General features: G+C 42.9%; 1 protein-coding gene and 1 long non-coding RNA gene across 8 annotated transcripts in view; one reads left to right on the forward strand and one right to left on the reverse strand.

The window, feature by feature from the left end:
• Positions 1-21,438, reverse strand: part of Cut (homeobox protein, cut) — a 138,606-nt gene that overhangs the window by 69,698 nt on the left and 47,470 nt on the right. The gene's annotated exons all lie outside the window — the stretch shown is intronic.
• LOC145960609 (uncharacterized) overlaps positions 1-21,438 on the forward strand; it is a 546,781-nt gene that overhangs the window by 741 nt on the left and 524,602 nt on the right. The gene's annotated exons all lie outside the window — the stretch shown is intronic.

Here is a 21,438-nt window from a genome sequence, read left to right on the forward strand (position 1 = left end):
TGTTTCCTGCAAAAAGCCTTGACGATGTTATCGATAATTGCGAAATGATACGGGAAGCATAAATACATATCCGAGAGAGCGAGCGAGCCGTAATATACGGCTGTTCTAATAGCGGATGCGTATCGATAGCTGCCGTCTGGTATGGCACATCCTGCGTATTTGTCACGTGGACATACGTCAGGAAACGGTGCGCGCCGGCGGGGGGAATTCCGAGGACTCGCGACGCGATAGAGAGAGAATCGAGAGAGGATCGCCGATAACGATCGTCCTCCCGCGCAAAACGACCGCGATCGTTATATTAACAGCGGAAGTCGTTGGAGGATAATGGTTTTCTTCAAACGTCCCGAACGCGCGATCGAGCGTCGCCTAACGCGTGATTCGAGCGCGAGATCCCGGCTGAGGATGATTTATAGCGCCGAAACGCATATTGCATCGATGCGCATCGCGTTATTATTACACTAAACATTCAAGCATCGCGCGAATAAGCGCGAACGGCGATAATTTGTAATTAAACTGCATTACGATGTACGGCTAATTTATATTTCCTACCATTACATACATTTTTGCATCGCCGGAAATAGGAGGCAAAACGCACTTTTACAAAAAGCGTTGTGATATAAGGATCGCATCGCGCGATGCGATAATATCGCTCTAATGTTTTCGCTTTAATGAGAAACGATATGAATAAATTAAATTGCAGCGGAGATAAATTCCTTTATTTCTCGATGTTTAACATTTGCTCGGATAACATTGTTCGACATTGTATCGGACGAATAATACGTATAAGATAAATATAAACTTTTCTCAAGAAAAAAAATTACCGAATAATAATCGTTGCTAAGAGTCCAGATTTATTTTGAAACAAACAATAATAATATTAATAACGAGATATCGGGTGTAATATCGGGAATAATAGATCGGACGTACGATGTTGGCGCGCGGGCAACTTTACATTATCCTATAGCGGCAATATAAGTATCCCCGTTATAGTTTCGTAGAATAATCGATCGCCTTCAACATGACGGATGTCTGGTAAAAACTGACGTGGTTCGGTTCTGTTGCGTGTATGCCATATAAGGCACCGAATCATTCGCCGCCTCGGCCGAGAGAAAGAGAGAGACAGAGAGAGATAGTGCTCTTAAGGCCGCGTTGCCCATAGCGATATTTTACCGTCGAATTCGTAATTATTTTAATTGGCTCCAGATGCTAATTAATGACCTAAACATATGCCGCGTTATATAGATCCGGCCCGATAGGGCGGCCTATGCCGCCGTCACCCCGGAGGCAGGGATCGGGGTGAGAACGCATGTGTTTGTCATTACATGCACTACGACGATTTTATCGCTTCTGAATAACATCCTCTGCCCCCCCCCCGCCGTCCCCTCCCCCCTCCCCGCGCCTTCCGCTCCACACCTTTCGTATCAAACGCAGAAAGCGTCGATCGTCGATTAAAATAAAGTGCTTTCGCATCAATTTGTAATGTCACTATCCCGTTGAAAGAATATATAAACGCTCGTTAATCATCCGATAAATTTCTAGAGCGTGCATGTAAAATTGCGATATTACATCGATTTCATTGATCTGACAAATAAATTAACCTTTAACTGGTCAAATCGTGTAGTTCTAAGATTACGCTATCGTTGAGAACTTGATAACGTCGGGATAAAATGACAAACTTGCCGTTACTCGTCGCGGATTGTTCGCGTCAGCGAGAAAAACTTATCGAGGCAGCTGTGTCGGGCCGCGAAAGGAATCGCGAGCGTAACAAAATACTCGGAGCGGATTTCGTGACGCGATCGAATTACTTTGTTACGTCGGATCGGCGATCGGGCGCCCGTCGTCCTCTCGTCTATCATTACGAGATGCTACTGGCAGCCGCCGATTTCGATTCGATCGTCCGACAGCATCGATTACGCTATCCGACAGTTCTTCGACCCGGAGGGGGGCGAGAAGGGAGAACCAAGGTATCGCGATGCGTGCCCCGACACTCTCCTTCGATCGGGTTGATCGCCGTGTTCGGCTGAATCGAGCCTCGACGTTTCGTCTCGGCCTCGACGTCCGTCTTACACCCCTTTTGCAAATTGACGGTTATCCGACCTCCACGGTGCCCAGCCGCGTCGATCGATCGGCACTCACCGATTCGACATAGGAACGTAGGGGAATCTCGGTGCTTCCTGCATCGTGCTCGGTGCAAGAACTCTAACTGCGGAATTACACCTATACACGGTCACGCACTTTGTGCGATCGCCGCTTCTACCGCCCGGGACGAAAGTCGAAAGAATCGATTTCCGACGCGCTATCACATTGTACACGTAATGGCCGACTGTAAATGCGTCTGGATGGGATACGTTTCACTCGTTTCGCACCGCCGCGATCACTCGTGCTATCTTTTATCGGACCGTTTGTTGTATATATCGCGGTATTAATTTATTACCCACAGGTTTACCGCTGTCGTTTTTTATTTCCAAAGTTTTTTCCTCGGATTTATTTTATAAACATTTTCAATTCGCGCGAATAAATTTGTAGAAACTTGAATAACGATGAAAAACGACGAGGAAAAATGATAGCGCGAGATACATTCTCGACAGTTTTGAAAATTATGAAAATTGGCAGACGAATAGGATTTGTATATCTTCGAGTTTGACTGGTGGGATATTAATCTCTTCGCAGTCAATTTCAGGTAACTCCAGAGAATAAGATTTTTCGACTCCTCTTTCCTTTTTACCTTTCTCTCTCAGCCATCGAGCAAGGAAGATTGAGAATGGCAAAAAGCAGCGGCTCTTTCAGACGATTCGACCGCCGCGAGTCAGGTTTACCTCGGATCATTATAAAGTCCCAAGGTTTAACAATAAAAGCGCGACGGAGATTTAAAATTAAAGCTCGAACGAAAAACTTTACCACTTTACGACCACTCCCTTTATAGATAACGTTTATGTAAAAACCATTTGTTGCAATTCAAGAATAACCGAAATTATCGGTGTGCGTGCTCCTTTTTGCGCGATAAAAAATGTATATACTTATACTCGCGTGTAGGTTGACACAAACATTTGCCCCGGCATTTGCCCCGAATCGAACGCCGAGCGTTCTTTGTGCGCCCAACGCAGAATCTCGAATAGATCACGCGCCTCTCTTCGGTCGCATCTATTTTTATCTGCGCGCCCGGTATCATCGACACCATTCTTCTTTTTCTTCATTTATTTCTCGCCGGTTGACTAATATAAGAAGCACGGGGAATTCCGAGGCAAACGGAATCGCAGATTCGGCCGATTTCGCTCGCGCGAGATGTAAATTATAGATAAGACGAATAATGAACGATATAATGAGCGCGATAATATATCGCAGACGGTGAGTCGTAAGATCTCTTCGAATCGAGCCGTAAGGTCTCTTCGAAGCCAAATGTCAAGTTTGCGGGAGATAAGATTCGCTCAGACGAGTGTGTGTGTCGCAAAAAATATAATATTACACTCTACTGCTAAATCAATATACTATTATTACCGCTTTTGCGATAGAGAAGGAAACATTCCGCAAATTGTGGCGTATTTATGATTTCGCACACTCTTGCGTGACGCTCTCACCGCGCTCGATATATGCATAAAAATACATCATTCTCCCTATCATCTTGAAATAGCGCAACTTTCCTCCAACTATATATATTTTAAAACGCGCGCGTAGACCAGCTAATAGAGTGCATTCCATCAATTCTCCGATATCGCCTTTCCGTGACAAACAATGACAAACGAGTAATCGTGGAAAGTACGAAGTAACGTCGCGGTAGGCGGGGGCGAGTAAATTTATGCGGGCATAAAGAAGCGTAATGCGTCGCTTTTGACTTACAACCGCCGCATGTAACACATTGAGATCGCGCGCGTATTCATTGAGGTTTACCTTTTGCACAAAGCGCGCCTCGAATGTGTGAGCGCGCAAATCAAGTCGCGAATTAAACGTCGTGACCCATATTTCGATCGTCCGCGCTGCGGGTCGTGTCTGAATGTTTATTAAAACTACATCGATATTTTTACGACGGATGTTCGGGCGAGTAAAGTTATCGCACCGTCGATCGATAGGTCGCTGGTCGATCGCGCGTCGCGGCGGCGTCGCGACGACGGGCGCGTGTAATCGCGGCTGTCCACGAAAACCCTTCGCCCTTCGGTCGGCGGCATTACGAGGCGACAGAGGAGAAACGGGGCAAACAAACATAGAAAGAGCAGGAAAGGAGAGTGCCTTATACCAGGCGCCTTTATAATCTCCCACAAGGTTACGGAGGAAGAGAGTGAAAAGGAGATGGGGGAGAGAGGAACGAGGAGATGGGGATACGCGGATCAGCCGTTTATGACTACCGGCGTTGTTATATTTTTTTAGGAGAAGGAGTTTGAGAAAGAAAGAGAGAGAGAGAAAGAGGGCGAGAGGCAAGGGAGAAAGATAGAGAGGAAGAGAAAAGCGAGAAGGCTCGCGATATTTCAAATTTTCTCATTACACCTCGAGGTGCGAATGATCTCCCTCTCTCTCTCTCACCCTCCCTTGATCTCTCCCGTTTTCTCTCCGTCCCTTCCTTTCATCCTCTGCTTCGTCTCTCTCCCTCTGTCCTTGTCGTTTGCTCTATCTAGCGCAAATCCTCCGCGCCACCGATACAACGTGGCGTCATTCCATCCCCCAATCACCTCCCCACAATCCCCCTCTTCAATCTCACACCAACCAGCCATCAGAGTGAACCCCTCTTGTATTTATTATTAAGATATCGATCGGCTCTAAACCCTGGTACGTACTGCAATATGCGGCTGGCAACGCGGGAGACATATACGAGAAGTCGCCGAAGAGAAAGCCAAACGACTTCTACGAGTCCTCCCCCCTCTTCCTATCTTCAGTCAGAGTCATTTTCGTTAACGTACATCGTTTATATGTTCGAACATCACAAGCGAAGAGCGTGTGCGATCACTATCACTAATCATGTCGCTACGCTTTCTCGTTACATTTTTAAACGCTGACATGCAAAAATAGTAATATTTCACATTTCACGATTAATATTTAGTATATGTATGATGTCCAATTAATGGATTGTATTCTGACATTACACTGTATAATGCGAATAAGTATTTCAATCCAAAATTAAAACAGACGACAAAAATATTCAATATCATACGCAGACGTAAAAATCTAGACAAAATTTATATATAAATATTCCCCCAATACACAGCATATATATGTATATACATTATTAAATATAGATTTTATTTACCAAAGGAGAGAGATAGAAAATTACATTTATGAGATCCATTAATCTCGTAGGATAATAAATGCGCTATCGTATTGTCTTAAGAGAGACATTTTTCCAAGGGTCATTGACCGTTTGCCGCGCTCTTTGCTCCGAGCATACGCATATGCGCGGGCTCTTAATAGCTAAGGACGATCGTCCATGTGGTACAGGGAGCAGGTTCCCACGTGCACCGACCACTTCGAACTAGACGATGCAATCCGTTACGCGGTGGGAGGGAAGAGGTAGAACGAGCTTCCCGAGCACAAATAGAGGAGGCTGTCTCTCTCGATACGCGGACGCGTCGGGACGGCAATATTTAAGAAATGTCAATACGTCGTTCAGTCGGGGGTGTCGGCTGAAGAGTTTGGAACGGAAGCCGGGAACGGATAATATACCAGCGGCTGTGCGGCAAACCAGCCTTGGGGCATTGGTTAAAAAATAAAGAAACGCCTTTGATGTTCCCCGTTGTCCTAATGAAAAATTAAAGCCCTTTCTTAAACATCATTAGACACGAGCACTCTTTCAAGTCTCTTCCTAGTCTCCCTTCTCCTCTTCTTATCTTTGGTCTTTCTTTCCTCCCACTTTACGATATGCCTGAAGCGTCCAATCACGGGCTCTTGTTTTGGACTCGCGTTGACGTCGCCAATGCCTCGAAAGAGAGAAAGAAAGAGATAGCCTCGCAGCGACTTTTGAAAATACACTGATATCCACATAATAATCTACGCCTCGAGCCAAGATCGATAATGTCATTTTATCCAACTATAATACAATCAACATCTATATTGCTAATGCATTTGCAGTTGCTATTGAATTCTAATTCGACATATCTGCATAGTACCATTATGTAGCATTATACATTGTAGAGAAATGAGTCTTGTATTTCCAAACTGATATGTAAGTCACTTTGTGAAATTAGATTGAATTCGGATAACATTAAATCGACCTAATGTATTAATTTTGTGTTAAGGATACTTTTATTAAAAAATATTTCAAATTTTATCTCTACATCTCACAATCAGAGTCTCAATATAAACGCTTCATATATATAAAGAAATAATGGGATTAATACCTAAAAAACTGTTCCTTCATCCTCGACAATGAAACGGTGGAATTCCCCGATTCAATTTAACGAGCAATGTAAACGTCCGGGTGTAATATATGTAGTATCCGAACACGCTTCTCGTGTCTCTCCGTCTACAACGTTGTAGCGAGTTATATCGGTGTCTTTGGAATGCATAAGCGCGACAGCGGCGACGAAACAGGACCGGATATCTTCTCACGCGCACTGCACTAATAAATCATGATGGCAGCGGAAAAAAAGATCGGTGATCATCTGCCAAGGAGAAGCAGCAGTAGAAAACACGAAGCGATCCGCTGCGAGGGGGATCTTTCTTTCTCGCGTCGCGTCGGCGTTGATTTCCTCTGCCAACGCAAGAAGAACAAAAAACGTGGTCTCGATGACGTTTCTCTTTTAACGGTTGCCGAACCAAACTTAGTTTTTCGAGAAGCATAAAAGAAAAGCTCGAGAAGTAAAAAAAACTGTCTTGTACTCGTTAATATTGTTAATTGTTTAAGCGCATGAAGAAATTTGAGTCAAACTATATGTGCAACGATCTTTTCAAATTCTATGCACAATCTATATACAAATCGATGGAAAAAAAATAAAAGAGCTATTTATACATTTTTTAAAATGTCGCGATATGAGATAACGAATATCGCGTATATCATACCGTTCATGAAGATATCTTCGATTTTCGACATATTACTCGCTATGAATATAATTTGTATTATACAACGAGCATCTCTACCATCGGAAAATTGTTCGCGCAAGGGAAGGCGGAATGACGCGTCCACGTATACGCGAGGAGAGAGATGCAGACGCTAGCTGGGACAGACGCCATAAATATCGGGGCGTTCTTATATTTTCATCACGGCCATCATTAAAATTTATGTTATGATCAGAAGTGCACGTATATATCAGAGGACGCGTACCGCCGCGGCGGCGTCGCGTCGTTCGCTGCGAAAAAGAGGGAGAGACGCGGGACAGAAGAAGGGGTGGGTGGCAGAGCTTGAGAGAGGGGTAGGTGGTAATATTGTAATCTATGTGTGGAAGAACGCGCGGGAAGAGAAACAGAGGAGAGATGAAAAAGTAGCCTGAATGGCAGGCACCCCGTTGTAAGGGGGTAGTTTTCGGCCGGGGCGGCACGCCGGGGACTTTTGCGCGCGGGGGCGAACGCGGAGAAAAGAGGAGCGAGAAGGGTGGCGAACGGAAACAATGACGTCTATATCAAATCCCTGTTCTTCTTTTTTCCATCCGCACTTCCTCACCTCCTATGACTTTCTCTCTCTCTTTCTCTCTCTCTCGCGCGCGCTCTCCCTTTTTCTCTTTCGCTCTTTCTCTCACACATATACTCGGTTTTTTTTCATCTCCCTGTCTCTCCACCCGCGGGGTGCCATTAGACCCCCACGGCGGTCCCATAAAAATATAGCCCGTATTGTGCTCGCTCAGGTACCGATCCCCGCGCACTAAAAGTAACCTACTGTCTCCCACGTGTGAAACGTATATTCGCATGCACACATGCCCGCGTCTGGCTGTCTATATGTGTACGTTTATTCGCGTGTCAAGTTACCGGACATCGACGACTCTAATACCGGAGACGATCGTTTGTGAACTGCGGCTCTGCGTTAATAAGCTTTTTAATTGAGTATAATCAGGCTGTCGAGAGAAAGAAGGGAGAGGGAGAATCAGCCAGCTGCGCTGCTATACTCGTAATAATATTTTATGCACGTTTTTTATTCGTCGAGAGCTTCGGGAGTGTCGCTTGCGCGAGTAGAACGATTCCGACAACATACGCGCGAAATTACCAGTATTGATAATTGTATGTCGTAATAACTCGTGGAATCTATAAATATGTCCACTCGCGATGATGACGAGTTCGTGGTCCGATGATAATATTCGAATATTGTTTTACGTTGGTCGCCATCAGCGTGTCGATCGACGTGCAATTAAAAGAGCAAGACATGTCAATGTTTCGAATATAATGGAGATAATTTCGCATTATTAATTATTCTGTTTTTTCCAAAAAATAACATTTAATTAATTTCCGTAAATTTATGGCTTACTTGCGCGTGATATCAGTTGATTAGTTCTGAATTCGCAAAACTCATCGAGCGTGGAATAGATCCGGCGAGTCGAGAGAATCGTAACAACGTGAAATCTCAGGGAGCGTGGTATATAGTTTAATCGACAAAAAAAAGAAAGAAAAATAGAGCGCAGTGCAAAAACCAGCGCGAGCATCTGAACGACCGGCACCGTGATCAGTCGGCTCAGGACAGATCACAAAGATGATTCGCTTTTGGCGGAGGGCCATTGTCGTCCGTTGGACCGAGCAGAATCGAAATGGCAAACGGTAACTCGATTGCTCGGCCTGCACACGGATTGCGAATTATTTCTCCTGTGGTGGCGTGCTCATTCCGCGGCCAAACAATCGTGATCGATTCATGCAAATTTCAACAATCGTCCCATCCTCTTCGCCCCCTCCCTTCCCCTCCCTTCCCCTCCCTCGCTCTCTCTCTCTCTCTTGCCCTTTCTCGTTTTCCCTCACCCCCGCGGTCCTGCATTCATCGTCCCTTTGCTGATTCCGCCGCGCCGTATATCGAGTCCTCCATTGTTCGGAGCGAAATTCGTTTCTGTACGGCACGAGCCTCGAGTGTTTTCCTGGCTACACGTGCGGTCGATCGGCTAACCCGCTAACTTCTCTTCTTTCGCGGAAACAAAAAAAAAAGAGAGTACCGCGTACAATCGCGAGCGAAGCTCGAATCAGAGTTAACGCGCGAGAAATAATGTCGGAGATGATTAAGCGATGGCAGGTTTTTACATTTTTGTCGGAGTAATTTAACATTTTCTGTAGCGCTGTTCCAACATCTTATTTCCTAATATGATGTTGCTGTATATAAATCGTCAGTATATAATTATAAATATTGTAAATACTAGTAAGAATGTAGCGTTGCGAGGTTTTTTATCTGTCGATAATTAACTTTTTCAATAAAATGTATATTTAAAGCCTGTATAACAACGGCATACTTCGATGCCTATAATCGAGCCTCTCGTTCAATCTCGGAATTAAAACGCGAAGAGTAATCACGCCGTTACTGCGTAATCAAACTTTATAATACCCCAGGAGAAATAAAGAAAAATAAATCGAGTCTTAACAGGTTAATAAACGTCTTCTCTCCCTTCGTGAACCCCCTCCCTCCTCCCCCTCGCCATCGCCATCATCTCGTCTGCTCGTTACCTATCTCGGTTCTCTCGTTCCTCCCCCCTTTCAGTCCTCGTCCTTCTCCGCACTTTTGACGCTTCGCCCTGGAAATCCTTTGATTCTCATCTTTTCGGGAGGCTTGGAAACGTCGATGCGCCTCTTGCATGAAAAGGGGTTCCTCCCAGGACGTCCCCTGATTGGGACGATAAAAGAGACCCCCGGTTAAACGTGGAAAGGGTAAAGAGAGAAGGAGGTAAAACACTAATTAGTTATCAAAGGGCGAGGAAGGGTTTGGTGACAAAATAGTAGATCCTGGAACCCGCGCACCCTCTTCCACTAACCCGTCCACACCCCCCCTCTGCCCCCTTCCCTCCTCTTGCTTGTCTAGCGGATATACTACCACCGTCACCACCATAACCCCAACCTTCATTCTATCAAGCCCTTCTCCCCGCGCTCCTACTAGCACCCATCCAACACCTCCGTATCTCCCTTCACCCCGCTCTCGAGCCTCCTTTCGCCCCCTTCTCCCTATCGCGCTCTGTCTTTGGATGGCATCCCCCACAGTGTCTTAATACTCTCGGGAGAACGGCCCTGTATTGATTTTCGAATCATTAATTCTACGTCTAATCAGAACTTGCGCCAGATATACGTACGCGCGTCTGTGTGCTGTACGTATACACGTATCGAGGTGTACAACGCTGAAGAGGGGAGGGGGAAGGGGACGCCGGCTGATGACGCCTGCGATACTGGCGGATGGGAGCCGCGTTTGCTCTTGACTGGTACGTCAAACTCCGGACGCGCACCGCGAGCGCATGCCGATATACGCTGACAGATTTGTGCCGACGAGTATAGGTGATTCATAAGTAGGAAGGCGGTGCGCGCCTTCATCGATTCAGGAGAGTCGACGAGCGAATCGAGAAATCGCGCTGATATACGCTTCGTCTTGGCGGCGAACGTCGACGAATGACGACGTCGACGTTCAATATTACCTCGAATAGATTAGGAGATATGAAGCAATGCAAGATATACTATTATACTTAATTAACGAATGAATGTAACGTTAAATTTTGTTTCCATGTTAAATGAGTCACCGCATAAAATAACCGCGTGTGAGAAACTAGTATATTTTATCCCAGTTATCTTGATATTCTACGGTTTATTATGAGGCATTTTGCAAATTTAGAAAATAGATCGTTGACCCGAAATTCCGAAATTCAATTCCTGCGGCGTCTATCTATCCGATCAGCTGTTTGTCAATCCAACGAGCGTGATTGAAAGTATTGTACGAAAATACCCGATTGAAAATTCATTCCTGGCTTTCCTCGGATGAATCTTTCATTCTAGTCTCTACACATCAATCACGCTATAACGATCACAGTATTCTCAATATTGTACATTAATAACTTGTATAATTCATTCTAAAGATACGTTAAAAAATTACTAATTTTATTTCTCGAAAAAATAATTTTTCTTCGTTTTTGAAATTTCATTCTTAAATAATGTGACTCGCGTTGCGCACGGACAGTTATGAAAACACTCTAAAGCGTTAAGCGTTTTGATTTGTATTCCTTGGGAGTGTTTGCGCCAAAGATCAAAGCTGCAAAGTCGAATTCGTGGATTCGGCCAGAAATGAAAGACGAGCTGCCTCGTGACTCATCGACCGTCGACGATTCTCGATTCTCAATTGCGAGTTAGTCACTGCCCGATTTCTTCTCGATGGAGACGCGTAAATTCACGTTATCGCATGAAATCTATCGGAAGGTCGATTCCCAGAACGAATCATATGTAACGTCGCAAATAGGCCTAATTATAACGATGACTAACGCTGACAGGCGAGAGTCGACGTATGCAGCGCTGATCGGCCGGAGGATTCTACGCGATTCGAATTGTCTCGCAATTAGCCGGAACACTAGTAGCCGATAATAAAAAGTAATTGCCTTGCCGTCTTTGAAGCTCGTAAAAACAGCAGCTCGCATGTCTTTCGTTCGATTCGATAGAGTCGTTAATTGCGTTACGAGCTTTATTATCGGCGAATTAATTATATTGATTTATCAACGGAGGGAGAGGGAGGAGAACAATTAGGGCAGGTAAATTAACAGAACAAGAACAGCGTATCGCGCACTTTAATAATACATGATTAATTTAACGCATTACCACACTAGAGGGTAAAATGATCGGATTTCCGCGCGTATATACAATACGCAGCGAGAACGAAGCGCATCAAGTTTCGCGATTGCAACGCGGTGCAGAAGTCGATGGAAATATTTTAATAGGATCGTCAGCGACTTTATTAACATTGCGCTTGTCCCCGTCGGGCCGTTTTATCTCGCGAAGAGAGAAAACGGCTCGAAAGCGAATTAATTCGATCGCCACGCCGTGGCCGGCATCTATACGCCTCGCCATAACAGATCACATTAAAATTCATTCGTACGGATAATACTAATTAACCGGAGAGATCGGCAACTCCCCGTAGGAGTTTCCGCGACGATTACCGACCCGGCCGCGTAAGAACGGGCGTTACGCACCTAACGGTGGAAAATTGCCAATTTTCCCGATAATGAAAACTCCCGTCGTGGTTAATTCAATTCCCTTAATTTCTCCGCATTGAATTCTGAACCGAGGAGCTTAGAGCGAGAGCGCGCGGCGGAAAGATTACGATTGGAAATGTTACGATTGAAATCACTTGGCCCGCTCGGGCGCTTCGCTAAAGGAAATTTCGTTCATTCGCTCGTTATTACGCACGCCGGATAAATTACAAGGCGATTGCCCGGGCCGCGATGTCGCGAAATCGCCAGTTACAGCGCCGTGTAATTTCCCAATTCAATCTTGCATTATCGAAGTAGCCGCAGTTGCGTAGCGAATCAATTCTCCTCTGTTATGTATTGTTTGTGATAAAATTATGCGATACAATTGTACGAACAGACATGTCGATGAATATCATTATGTGAACATTGGATGTTTAACCATATTCACATTGACGGCTTCATTTATCTCCAAACTATCATTTTCCGTTAGCAATTTGATATCTTTCTTCCATACTTGTACGCAACAATTGTTTTTTCTATTAATTATCTATGTTCGATGATTCGCGTTTATTCGGTTTATTTAATTTATTACCGATCAAGATAAAACCATCTCCAAATGGTATTGACATAAGACGAGTTTGTCTCTACTACTCTTTCTCCCTCTAATTTTTCCTTTCTCTAATTTGACGCGAACAAAAGATGACAAAGTACGACTTATGTTCACTTTGATAACGAAATATCGTTGCGTTGAGATACAGAAGAATTATAATATTTAATTCTTGATTATACATTTTGTTGATTTTTATATTATACAAACAGTTTTTAGAACGTCAAGTGCCTATGCATTACATTGTAATGATTCTACGCATTAGATTAGTTTTCCCCGAGTTATATTATATCGCAAAGCACATATTTGCTCTATTGAAATATGGAGAGGAAATTCGCAGTATTTCTTATCATTTATGTAACGAAATATTAAGCAGAACTAATATCGATTGTCGACGTATATAACAAGCGATACTGTGCAAGGGGGTTTCGAATAAGCGATATCCGCGTGAATATAATAAATAAACTAGTATCGTTTCTAATTTATCGCAATTAGAACGAAGTTTCTTGTGATCGATGAACGAATTCCGTTAATCTTGTCCATTTGTAAGACACAGATATTTATAAGTAAAGTTTTTCGTGTCTGCTGTTCTGAATTATTTAAGTATATTAACATCGCGAATAAAGTAGCATTAATTTTGCACAAACTACGTATCTGTCGATCGATTCAATTAATCAGACAATCGATTTGACTCATTATTGCGATAAGTCATACGTATTGCAAAATGTATTGCTTATGTAAGTAAATTTTTTTTCTTTTTCTTTTTCTTACATATATATGCAGTACAGTTTTTCATAAAAAAATCATTAAATGATAAAGTAATATAGTCGACGTTATATATTTTGTGTTTAAAAACGAGTAATATTCAACAATTAATATTCAGGCAATTCAAATTTTCCGATACAAGTTGCGAGGCACGTTGACCGCAAGTGTGATGAGAGATCAACGTCGCGCGTGAGTGTATCGAACGAATATCGCACGTACACCTCCAAGTGTATAATTGAATGCATTCAACACACGACACGCAATCGATGCGGTATCGAGGACAGGGGGCGGCCTGGCGAGAAAAACGGGGGTGCGTTGGCAAAGAAGAACGCAGGGGGATCCTCTATCGATTTTATCCATGTTTTAAATTATTACCCGCTCATTGTGGCCGTCGTGCGTGGATGAAGGGGCGATGTATCGGTCAACGGAAAGGGTTAAGGGGGTAGCGAGCCAAGTTTACCGCGGCTTTTTGTTTCGACGCTCGTGAGTATCGAGACGAGCGAAAAGACGAGAGAGAACGAATAAAGGGACGCGGGGGTAAACGATAAACGGCAAAGAGTTACGGGGAAAACGATCTTGTTCTCGGTAATCAGCCTGTCTCCTGAGAGAGACAATTTTTTTTCGGGCTTTCCCCCTCTGTCGCAGTTATGCGTTGCGACGTACCGAATGCGTGGCTGCGTCGAGATAAAATACTCTCGACGAGAGCTTCGCCCTCCATTGGGACTCGTTGTAGCGTGGAATAGTGTTGATTTCATTTTCGCGTTAATCCGTCTCGGTAATCGGAAATACCACATATCACAGAAATACTCCTTTCCCCTATTGGCGCGAGTGTACTAAAAACGAAAAAAAAAAATTTCTTGCACGAAATAAAGCCTTTCAATATCGATGAAAAAGATATCGAATCTGTAAAGTCTTAAAATTATGCGCGCTTTTTGCACGATTTTTTATTTAATCGGGTTCACAAGTCGCGATACTTACGAAATAATGGTCGGTGAACTTTGACAGAATGTGCCGTTCGCGTCACTTCGTTCCATCGTTAGATCTATCGTTGCGACGTTACAAAACTTATCATCCACGATCTAATTTAAAAATAAAAAAAACAAATAGGAATGATCGATGAACTGGCACGCTATCACAATTTCCAAGCAACGATCAAGCCATAACAGGCTTCGAAGGCCGGTTATCGAGCGATTTCTGAGACGCGGGACAACTTGGATTTTCGCGTAGCGAAAGAAATGTAGCAGGCGATAAAGAATGTAGAAACGACTATAAAACGAGTACAAGATGAGGGAGAAAGAAAGAGAAAGAGAGAGAGAAGACAGAAAAGGAAGTATGGAACTGAAAATCGTTCCTACCGTCGGGATTTCAAAGCTGTGGACGCGACTGACGACGAGGGTGATAATAAGGCTGAAGAGCGAAACTCTGGGGTTCGAATCAAAGGATTGCCAAGCTGTATGGCCAAGCGAGAGAGGGGAGGTTAGTGAGAGTGAGGAGGGGAAGAGGAGCGATAGGGAACTCGGTTAATTATCTTTATCAATCATTATAGAAACCCATTCCTCGAAAAAATGCCTTTTTCTCTCCCTCCTCTTCGCTCCCCTTCCTCCCCCATATATTATGGCTATGATTTTATCGTTCAGTTTGCGATGCCCTGTATAATCATAACACAACGCACATAAAAGTAAGAATATTACCGGATACGGGCGAGTAAAAATGTTAAATGTTATTTGAGTGAGAGTTAATTACACCGTGCGTTCTCTCGCGCGATTGGAACGCGGAATGGAATTATTACATTCGCGGCTGCGTTTCATTTTTCCAATTGACGAGAAATAAAAAGGGCGGATATTCGACGACCGGTAGATACTTGTCATTCTAGGCATTTACTATTTCTTTTTTTTTTTTTGCGTGTTACGGTTTTGTTTCATCTCCCGTTCTGCTTGTATCCTATCGGAAATATATTTGATTTCTCCGATATTTTCATCGGTATATTTCGACAAAATTCCGCGAGAGATTTCTTAACAAGAGTGTTACAATTAAAAATAACTTTATTATTATTATTATTATTATTATTATTATTATTATTATTCAGTGTTAATTTTGATATTTTGTACGTTTTATATTAAAAAAAAAAATTAACGATTTTCTATTTTTTAATGATCTCTTTGAAAGAATTGAAATTAAATCCAAATCTTTGTAGATTGATGTAGAATTTATTTATATTGTTATATAATTATACGGTTTTTATTTTTTCATATACATAATTTCTATAACGTTTGTTTAAATTCAAGTAGCTTTTAATTATCATCACATCCATTCAATCCTCATACGATCACGATACGTACCGTCCAAAGGTTATACGATACATGCATTCCGAATCATCGCGGAAAAGAAACGCAGATCTTTGCGCACGCGTTATCTCAGTTCAGTGCACGTACTGTAAACACCCCACGCATTCAAGAGAGGCGTCATAAAACTATCTGTCGATCTCTACAGCTGATCGCAGTTTTGAATCGGAAAAAACTCGACGCAGAAGAGGGAAATCAAAAGAGAGAAGTTTAGCTGGAAGTAAAGGTAGGTAGGTTGGGGGATGGTGCATCACCCTAGAGAGCGAGATAGAGAGAACGGCGAATGATCTGATGGCAGGATAGAGAAAAGGGAAGGGGATGGAAATTCGAATTGCAACGCGATATTCTGTACGGGCAAAGTTACGTACGAGACGAAGAGAAACTTGCCATTTTCGTTGTGGATGGAGAGGAGTGGGGTAGCCGGAAAGGGTTGAAAATAAGCGATAATGCGCCGGCTTTACTTAGCTAATTAGCGCTTCTCTCTCTCTCTTTCGCTTTCGTGCTCTCTGTTGCTCCCTGCTTCGCTTTGGCCGTGCCAAGTGAGTTCTGTGTCTGTTCATCCTGCATCCAGCTGGAGTCGATCCTTCACTCTTTCCCTTCTCCTGCTACCTCAGCTTCCCTCCCGCCCCCTCCCCTCCCCCGTCCTTAGCGGCCCGTTTTTCCTCCGTTCTACACTGCTCCTGCCGTCCTTCCTTTGGGCAACCCCCTTTCACCATGCCAACGGCGGGTATTAATTCATTTAGATATTATTTTGCGAGGCAGGCATTAACATTCTCAATCAGATTAATTAAATTATTTTTCTCGTCCGCACAGTGCCTATCTCGGCTCCCGCCGCGCTCTCTCGTTATCTTCTTCACATTGTGTCGGATGCGTCGCGACGTGGTGATGCGTGTACGTATGTATGCGGCTACGTGCACGAGCGCGCGTTATTTCATGGCAATTGATTACGACGCTTTTAACGTGCGACCGGAATTACGAAGATATTCCGAGAGTACGTAGCTCGCTGTGCGAATGCGTTCGGATGAAAAGGCGGTTTTCCAGACATTACGCGTTTCTAGACGATACGATAGTTTAAAAACACACCACTTAGAAAAAAGGCAGTAATCTGTTAAGGCTGTTACGATGAAAGATCCGTGATAGGAATTACAATGTCGATCGAATTTTATATAAACGCGCAGCGAATCAGCAATTAATTGCATAAATTGTATGCAGTCGATAATTTAATTAATACGATATTCATAACAGATTGGTTATTATATATTAAATTTTATTCCGTTAATCGTTTACACACACTGACTCTTTCTCCCCTTTTTCCCGAATTATTTCGCGACTTGGACACGATAAAAATATATGCCGTCAAATATATAATTCACGAACGTTCAAATCTTGGAAAGAATATTCTTCGTTGTGATTATTCGAGAATTTTACCCCAGAGAAATATTCCAGAGCCACGAACCGTATCACCCGGACTTCGTTTTAAGGTTTCATTATAATTCCAGTGGTAGATAGAATTAATCGTAATCACCTGGATTCGTATGCGTGAGACTGAAACGAGCTTGATATGCCGCTGAAAGTACACTGAAAACGAATCCAAGTTAGCACGGAGGATAAGAGGAATGCAGGCGCGGGATGGCCGGGAATCCCGAGGTGGACTCCCGACGATGTGCGAGGGTAGATAGGTAGGTAGGAAAATCCGTAGGGTGTGAGGGAAGAGCGCCGGGCGACGGGGAGCGAGGTAAGAGGGAGGACGGCTCGCGGGGGCGGCTCGCCCGACGGGAACGGAAAGGAAGAAGGGGTTAATGCAAAGGTCCAGGATAATTACCCACATGGCTGGCAATGCGTATTTCACTTTGATCAAGTCTGTGTTTTTCTTCGCTCGCCTATCAGACCTCCTCCCGAGCCGTTCCCACACCTCTCCTCGTCTCGACTCATCCTTCCGCTTTCTTCTTTCCCTCTGCCCTTACATCATCACGGAGTTTGATGGGTAGGTAACCGGCTTTTGTCTTTTCTCCCCGGGACGTTTTAATTATTTTAAACTCGGACCCGCGAGCGTCTAATTTGTGAGGTACCTTGACACGGCGAGGAAATCGCCTTTACCGTCTATACGTGTATCGTTGAGGATATCTGCTAGTTGAAAGTTTGCAAACACGTACGAAGGCACGTACAAGAATTTAAACTAGTACTATTGGTATGTTAGTTTCGTCCTTTTAATATTTAACGAAATTCTTTACGCTATTATATTTAACGTTTGCGCAAGATTGTTTTAAATTTTATTATTAGATTTATTATTATTAAACCTGTCGTTCAATTCTTTATCATTCCATTTATAACGAACGGCATATCGAATAATTGTCAGGTTATTTGAAGAAATCTTGACGAATCAAATATTGAGAGTTATAAGACGATGATTAATCTCATTTATAGAATGCAAGAATCGCCAAAAAACGGGTCCTCCATCTCATGGAAAATACATTTTGCATCAAAATTAATTAAACTTGTTTCTTTCGAGCACGGTCGACGGATGAGCGATGAATACCTAATTTATTAAGTCGACGATGGAAGCCCGCTAATGATCTGCAGGATCCAATTATTAGACTCGTTATCATTACTATTATTAACGAAAGATAAAGGAAAGCCAACGCCGTACCGACGGCAGAAGTACCCGAAGAATACGGGACCGCGATAATTAATGCACCGCCATATAATAAATATCGAGTGCAGGTCCCATTTCGCGTCACAGCATTCCATTAAATTGAATTCAGTATCGTCAGCTTGCGCCACTCAATACCAATATGCTTACCGCATCTCCTCTCTGACCCTTCTCTCTCTTCTATTTCCTGTTCCACCCCCACCCCCCCTCCTTTTCCTGATTTTACCGCTCCGCAGTCCCTCTTTCTAAACGTCCTTAAAGCTTAAAGCGACAAACAAGCTCAATACGATGGCGCCAATCAAGGTTCAGCATCAAGTGAAGATAAGTTGATTTATAATCAGAGCAGACGATGTGTGTATGCTTCTGAAGATAATTGTTATTTTGTATTATTATTGATGCTGAATGCGCATTGCAGACTGAAAAATAGCAAGCAACTGTCCTGTATGATATGCTAAATAGCTATTTAATTGTCCAGCTGCGTAACAAAACATCGTGAACAAAAGTGGCAATTTTATTTTATATAGACATTATTATAATTTCAATGTAATTACATAGTGAAAAGCAATATTTTATTAATATTATTATAAATATTGTTTTTAAATAATTATTCCGTCTGAGAGAAATCATAATGCAGTAATCAATTCTGCATTTCAATCGCCATTACGCTTAATGATAATTATTTATAATTGTTAGAATAATTACAATCGATTATTACAACTAATAATAATGAGAAAGATAATGCAATATTAATTGATATACGTAACATAAATTTAGTACTATCTCATGTTTACTTATTAGTTACAAATATAATCAAATAGTCATAATTATTAAATTATGTAATAAGTATACTATTTCAACAAAGATAGAATGAGAGAATGGCCAATTATGTATTAATATACGATGAGGTGATGAAAAAAATTTTCCAGACATTAATTATTAATTAAACAATTTAATCAAAGTATTAAATGCTAGATATTTATAGGATCTTTAATTCTAATTCTTACTTATAGCATATAGAGTGGACGTGCAATCGTATTTAAAACCTTCGTATTCACAGCCGCGGTGTCGGTGCGAAACACATTTTTTCTCAATCGCTAGACCGAGGAATGCAAAAAGAATCAAAGCGTACGAGACAGTTTGGGCAGTTATCCGATCATTTCGCCCCGAAGAGACAGCCGCTTTCTCTTCTCCGCGTTTATGCCGCGGATCGCATCGACAAAAGGGGATATCCCGGTGTACTCCGTAGAGACCCTACCGTGGTGAAATAAAAAAAGAAAGGAAAGAAAAAGAGAAAATGCTATATGGCAAGGGGAGGAAGAACGTCTCTCTCAAAGCCTTGTTCACGAATAATGGCACGCACTCATTGTTCTAATTATTCGTGCATACGATTAACGCCGCTGTCTGCCGAACCCGCCGGACGTGGGACATGTGTGACAAATGTGCGCGCACGCCCGCGCCACCGACGCATGTGCCTATACGCATACATCCTTGTGTGTGTGCGTGTGTGCGCGCAAAGAAACGGACGAAAAAACAAACCGCATCAAGGAACGACGCTAGTCGAACGCGTAGACGAGAGAAAAGAAGTCCAACGCGCGCGCATATAGTCCCACATCTACAGGTACACGTACGCACGCACACGCACGAGCGGAAAGTTCTAGAGCGCGCGTGCGTGCGCGACGAACGTACATTGCGCGGGTACAAAGCGTGTCAGCCGGATACAATGCCCGCCATCTGACGCTCAATTAACGAGTTAATGCGGTACCATTGATAATTAAACAAATACGCGTGCTTTTTTTTCATCATCGTCCGTCCCTACGTAATGTATACTTATATACGTAGACTAGATATTCTATACGTTCGTCGCGTTCGATCTTCTACTTTAAGCACGTAAACGAGCTTCGTGTCATGTTTTCTCCGTCTTTCTCTTTCGCTCTGTCCTTCCGTCTCAATCACTCTCACGAGCTCCCGTTTCGTGTCTCACGCTATAATCCAATGGTTTCTGACCTCCATCCTTCTTGCTTGGCCTTTAATCGCGAATCCATCTTTCCTTCGTGGTTTTTGCCGCTCTTATTTCTCTTACTTTCGCGCGCGCGCTGACCTATCGTTGCAAATAATGTGCGTACGTATTGTGCCGGTCGACCGATTATTATATTATCCCCGGCCGGAAGCGGATGTGTGAACCGTATGTGGGCAGGGGGAGAGGGGATAATGAGCGCGGCGTTCCTTCTCTCGTGCTGGAACGAGGATCGAAAATGGTCGTGAAAAGTTTGCGAGGAGCGAGGAGGGACAGGACGGAGGGAGTTGTCCTCGTTCCCGACATAATGCGAAGTCGAGGAATGCGATCGTTAAGGGTAGATTGTGTTTGGAATTCTGTTTGTCTGATTTCAATTAGCAGCGAAGTTCTTAAGTTTCGCATTGCACGATATGAGATTAACAGGATGCTTTGTTTCAACAATGTATAGAACGATTAATATGGATTGTTTGAATGTATATATTTTATCGTTTATAATGCCAAGTTCTGTAATGTTTAAAAAATAACTATAGACATTTTTCTATCAAAATTTTATTCTATCTTTTTTCTATCTTGGTTATCACTAATAAACCATTTTTCATTTACAACATATGACAGATGTCAATTTAATAAAAATAGTCTCAAAATTTTTTTTCGATTTTAATTCTGTGTTTTCGATTAATCTTAATTTTGATTGAAAAATTTATTGCCAAGATAAAAATATTTTATGTCAAATAACGATTTTCTTTCGAGTCTTTTTACACATATGTGATTTTATTGTTGAAAGAGAGAATATATCGAAAGATTGAAATGTGCATCGTATTTTATGCCTTTGATGAGTGGAATTGAGCAATGGAAGCACGTAGTATATATGTAGAGAGAGAAAGAGAGTATAGGGACCGTACAAATACCGTCGATACCGCACTTCCGGTAGCCGGTAGTGGTCGCACCACTGAGAACAATTCGAGTCGATAATGGTATCGAAGCTGATAAGCCAACCCGATACGATACGGTCCATGAGAAAGACA

This window comes from Camponotus vicinus, unplaced genomic scaffold (genome assembly GCF_025532165.1).
Source record: "Camponotus vicinus isolate PSW18456_S1 unplaced genomic scaffold, iyCamVici1.0 SCAF_10, whole genome shotgun sequence".
NCBI lineage: Eukaryota > Metazoa > Arthropoda > Insecta > Hymenoptera > Formicidae > Camponotus > Camponotus vicinus.